The 11,710-nt window shown below is 43.8% G+C and overlaps 1 protein-coding gene across 1 annotated transcript in view; it reads right to left on the bottom strand.

The window, feature by feature from the left end:
• Pafah1b1 (platelet activating factor acetylhydrolase 1b regulatory subunit 1) overlaps positions 1–11,058 on the bottom strand; it is a 63,057-nt gene extending 51,999 nt beyond the window's left edge. Inside the window, 1 exon segment of the mRNA XM_059271173.1 lies at positions 10,929–11,058. The gene's annotated coding sequence lies outside the window, so the exon portion shown is untranslated.
• Positions 11,059–11,710: the final 652 nt, after the last annotated feature.

The following is an 11,710-nucleotide window of genomic DNA, read 5'->3' on the forward strand; positions in this document are numbered from 1 at the left end:
GCTGAGATTAAAGGTAGTAAAGGACTTGTTTCAGCCAGGCAGAGGTAATGGTGGGCAATGGTGGCATCCACCTTTAATCTCAGCACTTGGGAGGCAGAGGCAGAAGGATCTCTAGGAGTTCAAGGCCAGCCCGGTCTACAGAGTGAGCTCCAGGACAGCCAAAGCTACACAGAGAAATAGCCTGGCACAAAAAAAAAAAAAAAAAAAGACTTGCTCTTGCACAGGACCCTGATGGGACTCGAGCTCTCACATGGTAAATCACAATTGCCTGTAACTCCACAGTTCTAAGGAATCCTACCTCTTTTGACTTCTGAGGGCTCCTACACACATGGCATTAAAAACAAATGTTCAGGATCTAATTAGTCAAAATACTTTTTGTTGTTGTTGTTTCTTTGTTTGTTTTTCGAGACAGGGTTTCTCTGTGTAGCTTTTTTTTGGAGCCTGTCCTAGAATTCACTTTGTAGATCAGGCTGGCCTCAAACTCACAGAGATTCACCTGCCTCTGCCTCCCCAGTGCTGGGATTAAAGGCAGATGCCACCATTGCCCAGCCTTTTATTTTTTAACTGAAGTACTTAAATCTTATTTGGGGCCAGCTATAATAGTATATACTTAATTCTAGCCTCAGGAGACTGAGGCAAGAAGATTGCTTTAGTGCAGGAGTTGCAGGCTTGGACTAGACTACATTACAAGATGGATCTCTCAGAGCTCCAGGCCAAGCAGAGATACTAGTGAGGCCCTGCCTTAACACCCACCCCCAATAAAATACCAAGATCCTGTATTTAAAAAAAAAAGCAAACAAACCTATAAAAATGACTGCATATGATTAAACTGCATAGTAAGGTAATTCTCTTATTTAAAAAAAAATCTTGGGATGAAGAGGATGGTTTAGCAGTTTAGAGCACTCCTTCTGCCAGGCAGTGGTGGCACAATCCTCTAATCCCATCACTTGGGAGGCAGAGGCAGGTGGATCTCAGTGAGTTCCAGGCCAGCCTGGTCTACAAAGAGAGTTCTAGGACAGCCAAGACTGTTACAGAGAAACCCTGTATCGAAAAATTAAAAAAGAGCATTCCTTCTTACAGAGGACCTGAGTTTGATTACTAGCACCCACATGGTGGCTCACAACCACCTTTAACTACAGTTCCAGGGGATCCAACACCCTCTTCTGTCTTCTGTGGGTACCTGGCATGAATATACACATGCAGGCAAAACATTCATACACATAAAAATCAATCTAAAAAAAAGGAAAAAAATAAAGAATCCTACCAGGGAGCCAAGAAGTGATGGCCCACGCCTTTAATCCCAGCACTCCAGAGGCAGAGGCAAGTAATCTCCGAGTTCAAGAAGCTTGGTCTACAGAGTGAATTCTAGGACCGACAGACCGGTCTACACAGAGAACCTGTCTCGGAAAACAAACAAATAAACAGACAAAAGAATCTAACCTCTTATCAAAGGAGTAGAGGAGGGGGCAAAAAAAAACAAAAACAAAAAACAGAAAACCCACTCTAATGCACACAGGCCTGTGGTAAAACAGTTGCCTAACAGGGAAGACCCTCAGATTGATACCTGGCACCAAGTACATGCTTTTACTCAACAGCTTAATTTTCTGCTAACACTAAATGTATAGCTTTTCTGTACCTTTCAAAATTAAGCTACTTAGTCTAGCTTTGTGACATCAAGTCTGCCATCTCATCAGCTCAAGAGACTGAGGCAGGAGAATCCTAAATTGAAAACCAGCTTGGGCTATACAGTGAATTCAAGGCCAGTCTGGGTAGTGAGATTTTATCTAGAAACAAAAAGAGAACTAGAGGCCAAGGAAACTCTCAAAGGATAAAGCACTTGCCTCCAAGCCTGAGAACTTGAGTCTGATCCCTATAACCCATAGGGTAAGAGAGAACAGACTCCTACAAGCGGTTTCCTGGTCTTCACATGCACACCTCAATACTCATGCATACACACAAAATAAATTAAAAACAAGTAGGTGAATAAATGTAAAAAGAGGGCTGGGGATATGTATAGCTCATCAGTGGCTCATTTGCCTAATATGTAAGACCTTGGGTTCAATTCCCTTAGTATTGGGGGTGGGGGGGTCAAGAAATACCAAATAATGCCAGTCTCATGTTCACCCTTGGTTTGCTTGTTTTTTGAGTAGGGTATTGCTAGGTAGACCAGTCTAGTGCTAGCATTCCTATGACTGGTACCAGCATATTCTTGACAAAGTAAAAGTAAGAAAGAATGGATAAGGCCGGGTGGTGGTTGCACACGCCTTTAAGCCCAGCACTCAGGAGGCAGAGACAGGTGGATGATCATTTGTGAGGCAAGCCTGGTCTACAGAGCAAATTCTAGGATAGCTAGGGCTACACAGAGAAACCCTGTCTCCAAAAACTAAAAAAAGAAAAAAAGAAAGAAACGATGCATAAATAGAAGATGTCCTTTAAGGACTTGGCAGAAGATGGGTGGGTGGCCCAATAATAGGCAGCTTGCCTAGTCTGTGAGAGGCACTAAGTTGAATGATCAACACTGGGAAGAAGGGGGGGGGGGACAGGGAGAACCATTCAAAAGGCAAGGCAGAAGAGTCACAAGTTCAAGGTCATCCTCCATTAATTTCAGGTCAGTCTGGGCTACATGAGACCTTGTATTTTAATTTTTAAATTTAACTTAAAAATTAGCAACTGCTACTAGACAGGGTGGTACTTGAGCCCATAACCCAAGCTATCAGGGCTTCAAGTACTAGATGTGGGCCAGGCATGGTGACATGCACCTTGAGTATCAGTGCTTAGAAGGCAAAGGCAAGTGGATATCTGTGAGTTCAAGGCCCACTCCTTCATACATAGTGAGTTCCAGGCCAGCCAGGACTACACATTGAGTCCTGTCTCCAAAAAAAAAAAAAAAAAAAAAAAAAAGGAAAGAAAGAAAAGAGGAAAAAGACTGACTTTATGTACAGAAAACATCAGCCATGGTGACACACATCTTTAGTCCTAGCACTCAGGAGACAGAGGACAGCCAATTTCCACGAGTTCAAGACCAGCTAGGAACACATAGTAAGGCCCTACTTCCAAAAAATAAATTAAAGAGAATTTTTTTTTGAAAAATAACTAAGCTAAACATACTACTCAGTAATAGAACACTTTGCCTAGGATGCTATGCCCAAGGCTCCAGGTTCAATACCCAGTGTTTAAAAAAAAAAAGAAAAACACATAGCCATCTGTGTCACAGATTTCAACCATCCACAAGGTACAAATCATAAAACTTTGTTTTATTATTCTGTGCCTGTCTGCAAGAATGATGTATCCATGTGGGCCCATATGCCTTGGTGCAGCTGTAAAGGTCAGCAAACAACTGTGTGGAATGACTCTATACTTGCATGTGGGTTCTGGGGATCCAACTCAGGTTATCAGGCTTGCACAGTAAGTGCCTTTAGTAAGTACCTGAACCACCTTGCTGGCCCCAAACATAAAACTTTTTATAATGCTTTCAAAAGTTAAAATTATTTGGCCTGGGGAGTGCAGCTCAGTGATAAAAGCACATGCTTAGATTTCACAAGGCCCTGGGTTTTTGTTTTTTGGTTTGTTTTGGTTTGCTTTTTGGTTTTTCCAGACAGGGTTTCTCTGTGTAGCCCTGGCTATCCTAGAACTCACTCTGTAGACTAGGTTGGCCTCTAACTCAAATGAGATCCACCTGCCTCTGCCTCCCAAGTGCTGGGATTAAAGGCATGTGCAACCACCACCTGGCTAAAATAATATTTTTAAAGCAATGTTAGGCATTGCAAGTCTATTCATGCAAAATGCAGGAACAAAGTTAACAAATGCCCCCAGTCACCATTTTCAAAATTAAGATAAAACGGATAGAGGATAGGTTAAAGAAAAGAAAGAGAAACCCAAGTGTACACACTAGATCTATCTCAGCATATGCTGCCTCTGCAAAAATTATTATTTTTTTTTTTTGCAAGATCTCTCACCCACCCTGGCACCTTGATATTGGACTTCCCAGCCTCCAGAACTTTTGTTTTCTTCAAGGCTTATTTTTCCTTTTTTTTTTTTAATTATTTATTTTATGTGCATTGGTGTTTTGTTTGCATGTATGTCTGTGTAAGGGTGTTGGAGCCTCTGGGATTGGAGTCACAGACAGTTTCGAGCTGCCAAGTAGGTGCTAGGAATTGAACCTGGTCCTCTGGAAGAGCAGCCAGTGCTCTTAACCACTGAGCCATCTCCCCTGCCCCTCGAGGCTTATTTTAAATAGAAGCAAAACATTAACCTCTGAGCTTGCTCAATGAAAGCTAGTGAACACCAACCAAAATGAAAACATTTTAAATTATACCCCTGAAATGTGAATGTATTTAAATAAAATAAACAAAAAGAGATTTTTGAGGGCTGGCAGGATGGTTCAGGGTATACAGCTGCTTCCTGACAATGCCTGAGTTTAATTTCTGGGACTGAAATAGTAGACTAGAATCCCAAAAGTTGTCCTCTGACTTCTGCAACTCATAATGTGGAGCGTGCTCCCACACCCAAAATTAAATAAATAAAATATAAATTTTAAATTATGAGAGTCTGTGAGAATTTTAGAATGTAAAAATGTTCACTTCTTAAATGAGTGACATCTGCTGTGTAGTTGTTTGACTACATGCCCTTAATATTTGTGCTTCATGGTATAAACGCTCAAAAACTAAGTATTTTGTAAACTTTTTCAAAAGAAGTCAATCACTATGAAAAGGAACCATTTGACCATGTAAGCCAGCACCCAAGTGGCACTCTAGCTACTACATAAGTGACTTCAGGAGAAAAAATTTGCGGAATTTTAGTTCTCTCATATATGAAAATACCCATCTACCTAAAAGATGAGAAAATAAGTTGAAACGGGTACCAAATTCAACAGCGACACACTAGGCAAATGTTTGACACAGCTAAATGGTAAAAGCTGAGAGACTGTTTAGAAGATCCCTGACAGAGTAATCCTGTCTTAACCAAAAGCCACCCATTTTCAAAGAGAAAAGGCAACCAAAATAAGTACTTATCATGACTGTGCCATAAAGCACAAATACCAACTAAAATTTGTAACTCCTGTGCCAATGACAAAAATTAATAGAAATTACAGTTCTATTTAACTATGTAAATTGTCAGAACAATCCAAAAAGACTTCAGTGAAGTGACTCATTATGTTTACACAATATGTTATAGCATCTTTCTTCATGAAATACCCATTTCTCTTGGAAGACTGCAAGAGAATGAGAAGTTAAAGGCAAGGCTCAGTTATATTTTGAGTTTAAGGTCTGGGCTATTAGAGACTCCACCTCCAAGCAAAGAAAAGAAATATACATCTCCCAAAATGGCTTTTCACAACTAGGACTCAATTTAACTTACAGCTAAGCATCTTCAGAATGTAAGGAAATTTGCTTCTCTCTTCAGTTTCTCATTGTGAAAAATCTAGCTTTATTTTAAATAGAGAAACTTGTCAAATAAAAAAAGTAATGGCTGTATTGCACAAGACAAAACAGTGGCCAAAAATTTCTACTTCAAATGATTCTTTTTTTTTTAATTTATTTTTTTCTATTGTCAGCTTGATACAGTATAAATTCTTATACTAATAGTGAAATGTTTCACTAAGGCTTGCCCAGTGATTGAGTAAAACCAAAACTTATTATAAGCCACAGTCATCCTAGGGTCCCCCCTGCTATGTAGCCTCCCTGATTCTGTGGGTTGTAGTGTGATTGTTCTTTGCTTTATATCTAGTAAATGATTCTTTTTTTTTTTAAAGGCAGTGGTGGTGCACGCCTTTGATCCCATCACTCGGGAGTCAGAGCCAGGCAGATCTCTGTGAGTTTGAGGCCAGCCTGGTCTACAGAGTTCCAGGACAGGCTCCAAAACTATACAAAGAAACCCTATCTTGAAAAACAAACAAAACAGGTTATCTGTCATAAAATATTTTCATGACAGAGAATTCATTTGCTTTTTAGTTTTACTTTATTATTTTTGTTTGTTCGTTTTTCGAGACAGAGTTTCTCTGTGTAACAGCCCTAGCTGTCCTGAAACTAACTTTGTAAACCAGGCTGGCCTTGAACTCAGAGATCCACCTGCTTCTGCCTCCCAAATGCTGGGATTTAAGGCATGCACCACCACACCCAGCAACAGAGACTTCTATTAGAAGCAAGTAAAAATTCTGTACAGGTGTAGCTTCTTAGTGGTGGTGGAGAACATCCAACAGGAAAGCCTTGAGTTCCAATCCCAACAACCCTACCCTCAGGCACAAAACAAATACAGCCATAACCAGCTTCATTTAAAGCCAGCTAACCTCAAGTTCTTAAGGGGGGTTGGAGGGGAAGACAAGTGGTTGGGGGGTGGGGGAGGGATGGACCTGTATCACAACTTCAGAACTGAACATTCACTTTGTATAATATTTTGCTTTGGGCTATTTTTTTTTGGGGGGGGGTGTTTTTGTTTGTTCGACTCAGGAGGTCTCACTATGTATCTTGATGGTCACTATGAAGACCAGGCTGGCCTTGACCTCAGAGCCACCTGCCTCTCGGCCTCCCGGGTGCTGGAACGGACTTAAGATAGCTCTATCATACAGGACTGGCATATGGCTCAGAAGGTGAAGGTGCTTGCTACCAAGACTGTCAACATGAGTTTGATCCTTAGGACTCACAGTGGAAGGAGAACCAACTCCTGAAAGCTGTACTCTGACTTCCACAGACAACACACACACACACACACACACACACACACACACACACACACACACACACACGAGAGAGAGAGAGAGAGAGAGAGAGAGAGAGAGAGAAATGGTTAACAGCACTTACTACTTTCACAGAAGATATGGACAGATCACAACTACCTTGAACTCCAGCTTCAGGGATCCAACATCTCTAGTACTTGTACTCACTTGCACATACTCATAACTAGCCACACACACATACACATAATCAAAAATAAAACTGAAAAAAGACAGTTCTACCATAATAATGACATGATCTATAATATCTATAGCTCACTGAGATGGCAATTGTGGATAATATGAACCAGATGTAAATACAAGCATAAAGTCATTTACACACATGAACATCCAGATATCTAGGTAGCTTCGTATATAATACAAGACAGCAACATTTATTTTCCTTTTTTATTAGTATGTATATGTGCCAATCAGAGGACAAATTGTGGGAGATGGTTCTGTCTACCATGTAGGTACTGGGAATCAAACTCACATTGTCAAGCTTAGCAGCAAGTGCTAAACCATCTCACCAGCTCTATTTTCCTTTTTTTTTCTTCCCCTGGTTTTCCAAGACAGGGTTTCTCTGTGTAGCCTTGGCTGTCCTGGAGCTTGTTCTGTAAACTAGGCTGGCCTCAAACTCACAGAGATTTGCCTGCCTCTGCCTCCCAAGTGCTGGAATTAAAGGCATGGGCCACCACCACCTGGCTATTTTTCCTTTTCTTAAATACAACATAACAATATGGATCTTCTGAATTAGAAAACCAACCATTACGAGATACTGACTTTTCATTCCCAGAAACAAATACTTTTCACGCTAGAGATATTTTATCCAGAAAGTTATGTATATAACATAACTTAAAAATAGACACCAGCCAGGCGGTGGTGGTGCTCACCTCTGATCCCAGCACTCGGGAGCCTGGTGTACAGAGCAAGATCCAGGACAGGCACCAAAACTACACAGAGAAACTCTGTCTCAAGGGAAAAAAAAATACCAAATACTACTGAAAGAAGTATGGTAGCACACATACCCCTTTTACAGCACTCAGAAGGCTTCTAAGGCAGAAAGAGGCAGTAAGAGGCCCCATTAGAATACAAAAGGAGTGAGTACTTTTTAATTAAGGCTACATAGATAGTGTCCTGTAACCCTAGCACTTGCAGAGGTGGACGGTAACTATTGGAAGTTCAAGGTCAGGACCAGCTCCACAGCAAATTTGGCCAGCCTGGGCTACAGTAAGACCCCATCTTAAAAGATGGCAAGATGGCTGAGTGGATAAAGATGTTTGCCACCAAATCTAACTTGAGTTCAATCCACAGGACCTACATGGTGGTAGAAAAGACATGACCCATGTAAGTTGGTGCACACAAACACACATGAATGAGTGAGTGAAAAAAGAAATTCATACCAACTTCATTAAAGTTTTTATAAATATAGGATTGTGAATAATTTTTAACTCTTTTCTTTGAACTAAGCAAGATTCTGACACCTGCCAGAAACATAAGCACACATACATTGTACTCTCAACAAATTATCAGTAAGCTCCTGGGCAGGGGTGGGGTGAGGATTCACCATTAACTAGAAATAATAGGGTCAGGGATATGTCAGACACAATACAGTGAAACACTAATCCCAATGTACTCATCTATTACCCATAATAGCCTTTTGACTTTCTAGCTACATTAAAAATAAAAAAATTGTAAAAATATATCCGAAGTTACAAACATAAGGTTCATCAAAATTGTATTTGTCAATTTTAAAATTCTTTAAGAAGCACAAGACACTAAAGTGAGCTATGCTCTTTTATTACACATAAAGTCCTATGCAAGAGGCAACACAAGAGAAAAGGTCTATTTAAAGAGCTCTTAACACAAAACAACTACTCTGTATTTTCTCATCTTTGATGTTTAAGAAAAAAAAAAACCTTAAAAACAAGTATTTTTAACTAGATTTTTTTTTTGCAGTATATCATGCTTTTTGTTGCCAAATATTCGTGGCATTAGTTAATTAACACTCTTTTGGCTAGAATAATTAAAAAAACATTAACTAGAGCATATATGTAGATGTTTTATACACACACACACATATACACACAGGTGGACAATAAGTACTTGTTTTAGAGCATGGATGCTGCTTTTATTCCATTATTCAATGCCCTTCTTGAAGGAAAAAAAAAAAGGTAGAAAACCTGAGATTCGTAAGATTTACAGCAGAGAAATCCCTTTGTTGTAGCTACAATTAGTATCAAATAACCTTACAAAGTATAAGGATGAAGAAAATGAGATGAAAGGGCAATCGAGCGTTTCACAGCTTCTGCTGTCGCTCCCTTACTCCACCCAATCCTCCCGGCTCAATTGCTGTTCACAGCATCCACAAATATTAACCCATTTTTAAGGAGGTGGGAGGATGTACCAAAACAGGGTGTGCTCCATCAAAACCAACATATGCAGAAATATTCTGTGAAAAGCTGGGTTCCTTTCTCTGACTTTTAAATTATATATACCAGCTTTAAATTTATTGTAGGAAATCCTTCCCTCTGAAACCAAACAATGATCTTTTAAATAGACCATGAAAGAATAAATTACCCTAAATATATATTCTGCTTTAATAAAAACCGCAATTTGTAACTGCCAATTATTTTGCAGAACTATGTCCTAAAAGACAACCATTAGAAATAAAAGCTGGTAAGAGCCTTAAAACCAAACCAATTTTTAAAGTTAGAGCTTTTAATGTATATTCAACATATTATTACAGGCGTACTCAACTAAAAATATTCCTGATTAAGGGACTGAATCCTGCAGCAATCAAGCTCTACTGCAAGGGAGGGGGGGAATACTAAGCAAACACTGCTGTGGCAAAATGAAGAGGGGAGAGAATATTGCTGGTATGAAGGCCCAAACAAGGTCTCTCCACGATCCCACCCCCAAAAAAATTCACACAAAACAACCCACCCTCAACAAAAAGAAAATTGCTAAAATGACCTTTCTGTTGTTGTTGGATCTTTTAAAGGTTGTGAATCTTAAGGAGTGTGTGCTTGAAACTAAAGGTCGGAAAAACAGTAATATCTTTATTTTCTCGCAACTGCCTCTTAAGGAAAGGGGGAGGGGGAATGCTTGGCATGACATCGCCCATTGAGAATGAGACCACAAATCCGGTACTCTTCTTCAAACACAATTTCTTAACCAAAGGACTGATAGGAATTAGATCCAAACTCAACCTCAACGGAAAATTTCCTGCCCTCCTCCCAAGGAGTTTCTTGCTAAGTCACAAAAAAAAAAAAAAAAAAAAAAAGCAGAATAACAAATAAAGCCAAGCACCTTGCTTTCTCTCATTTCAAGACAGTGAAAAATCTCTCCTCTTGGCTGTGTTTGTAGAGGTAGTAAAAAATAAGCCCACCATCTCAAAAACGTTTTCTCACCTAGGAGGCTACAGAGGGTAAATAGTCACAGCGTTTCCTAATAGAATGGAGACATGGGATGAAGGGAATATAGCAGAGGGCCTCGGAGCTCAGTGTTAGCAACGTCAAAAGGCAACTCCCGTGCAAGGAGCCAGTGGCAAAAAGGAAAACCCTGCCCGATTTGGAGGGTGGATGCTGCAGATCTTTACTGAGTGCAGAGGCTGAACCACCACCGCACCAGGGGGCCAAGGGCCTAGGCGGCGGGCCACCCTCCTCAGGTCGACCCCCAACCTAAGGACAGGTGGGGGACCAGACGCCTGGAAGGCAGGCCCGGTGGCTGCCGGAGCCCCGGCGGCGAGCCGCCAGACCGCGGCGGGGTGGGGACTGCGGGGCTCGCTTCCGCGGCCCAGGAGGGCTGGGCCCTTTCCCTAAGATCAGAGAGCGACCTGCTCCCCACGCCCTTCCCACCCAAGAATACTTTTCTTGCTAAGTCACGGCGGCAGGAGGGCGATGCAGCCCGAGTCGGCCTCGGGTGAAGCCACGGCGGCCCGGGTAGCCTGCAGCCCGGGCCCGAGGACCAGAGTCAGGGCAGCGCCCTCCCCGACCAGGCCCCCCTCCTCGGTGCCTCTCACTCAACGGCCGTCGCGGCCGCCATTTTGAGAGCGAGGAGAGGAGAAGAAGAAGGAGGAGGCAGCGGCGGCAGGGGGAGGGGAGAATGGGAGGGAGGGGACCGGCGCAGCCACATCGTCAGGCCGCCAGCCCGGCCCGCAGCCGCCCGAGCGCGGTGGAGGAGACAGAGGGGAGGACGCAGAGCGTCGCCACCTTACCGGAGCGCTGCACCGCCGCCTCCGCAGGGCCTCTTCCGTCCTTCACTCCCATCCACCGGCGGGGGAGGGGGAGGGAGAGGGAAGGGAGGAAGGAGGGAGGGAGGGAGGGAGGGGGAGGATGGCGCGCTGGGCCCGGTCCCGGGGAGGGGGAGGGGAGGGCCGCGGGCGGGCTCCTCGGCCGTTCCGGGGCTCGAGCCCTAGCCCGGCGCTCGCGCGTCCTCTCGCTCGCGCCCGAGCACTCCCCTCCGGCTCCTCCTCGCTCCCTGGACCCTCGGGTCGCTGCTCGTTCGCTCCCTCACTCGCTATCTCGGCCGCCGGACTCCGCCGCCGCCCCGCCGCTCCAGCTCCGTCTGTCACAGGAGCTGCCCCAACGCCCTGACGTCACCGCGCTGCCGCCGCCCCAGACCCGCCAGGAAGAGGGAGGGGAGCGGAGGTGCTGGGGCGCATGCGCGGGCTGGGCCGAGCCTGGGCCGCGCTCCCTTCTGCAGGGTGGGCTGGATGCTGCTGTCCCCGGGCCGGTGGCTTGAGCTTGCGCCGCGGGCGCAGGTTTTCTCGCTCTTCTGCCCGCTGTACCCTTGGGAAGAGCCCCTTGTCCGACTGCTGGGGCTCATCACAAACTCTGTCTCTGCTTTGGCCCTCACTCCTCTGCCCAGGCAGACCGCGGGTCCCCGGCTGCCTCGAGCCGGGCCAGGCTGCTGCTTTTCTGCCTGTAGCCTGTGGGATTATTTCCCCATCCCTCCCCCCACCCACCCTGGAAAAGACGGGGGTAGGTTGGTGGGCTT

The sequence above is a fragment of the Peromyscus eremicus genome, chromosome 8a (assembly GCF_949786415.1).
Source record: "Peromyscus eremicus chromosome 8a, PerEre_H2_v1, whole genome shotgun sequence".
NCBI classification, from domain to species: domain Eukaryota; kingdom Metazoa; phylum Chordata; class Mammalia; order Rodentia; family Cricetidae; genus Peromyscus; species Peromyscus eremicus.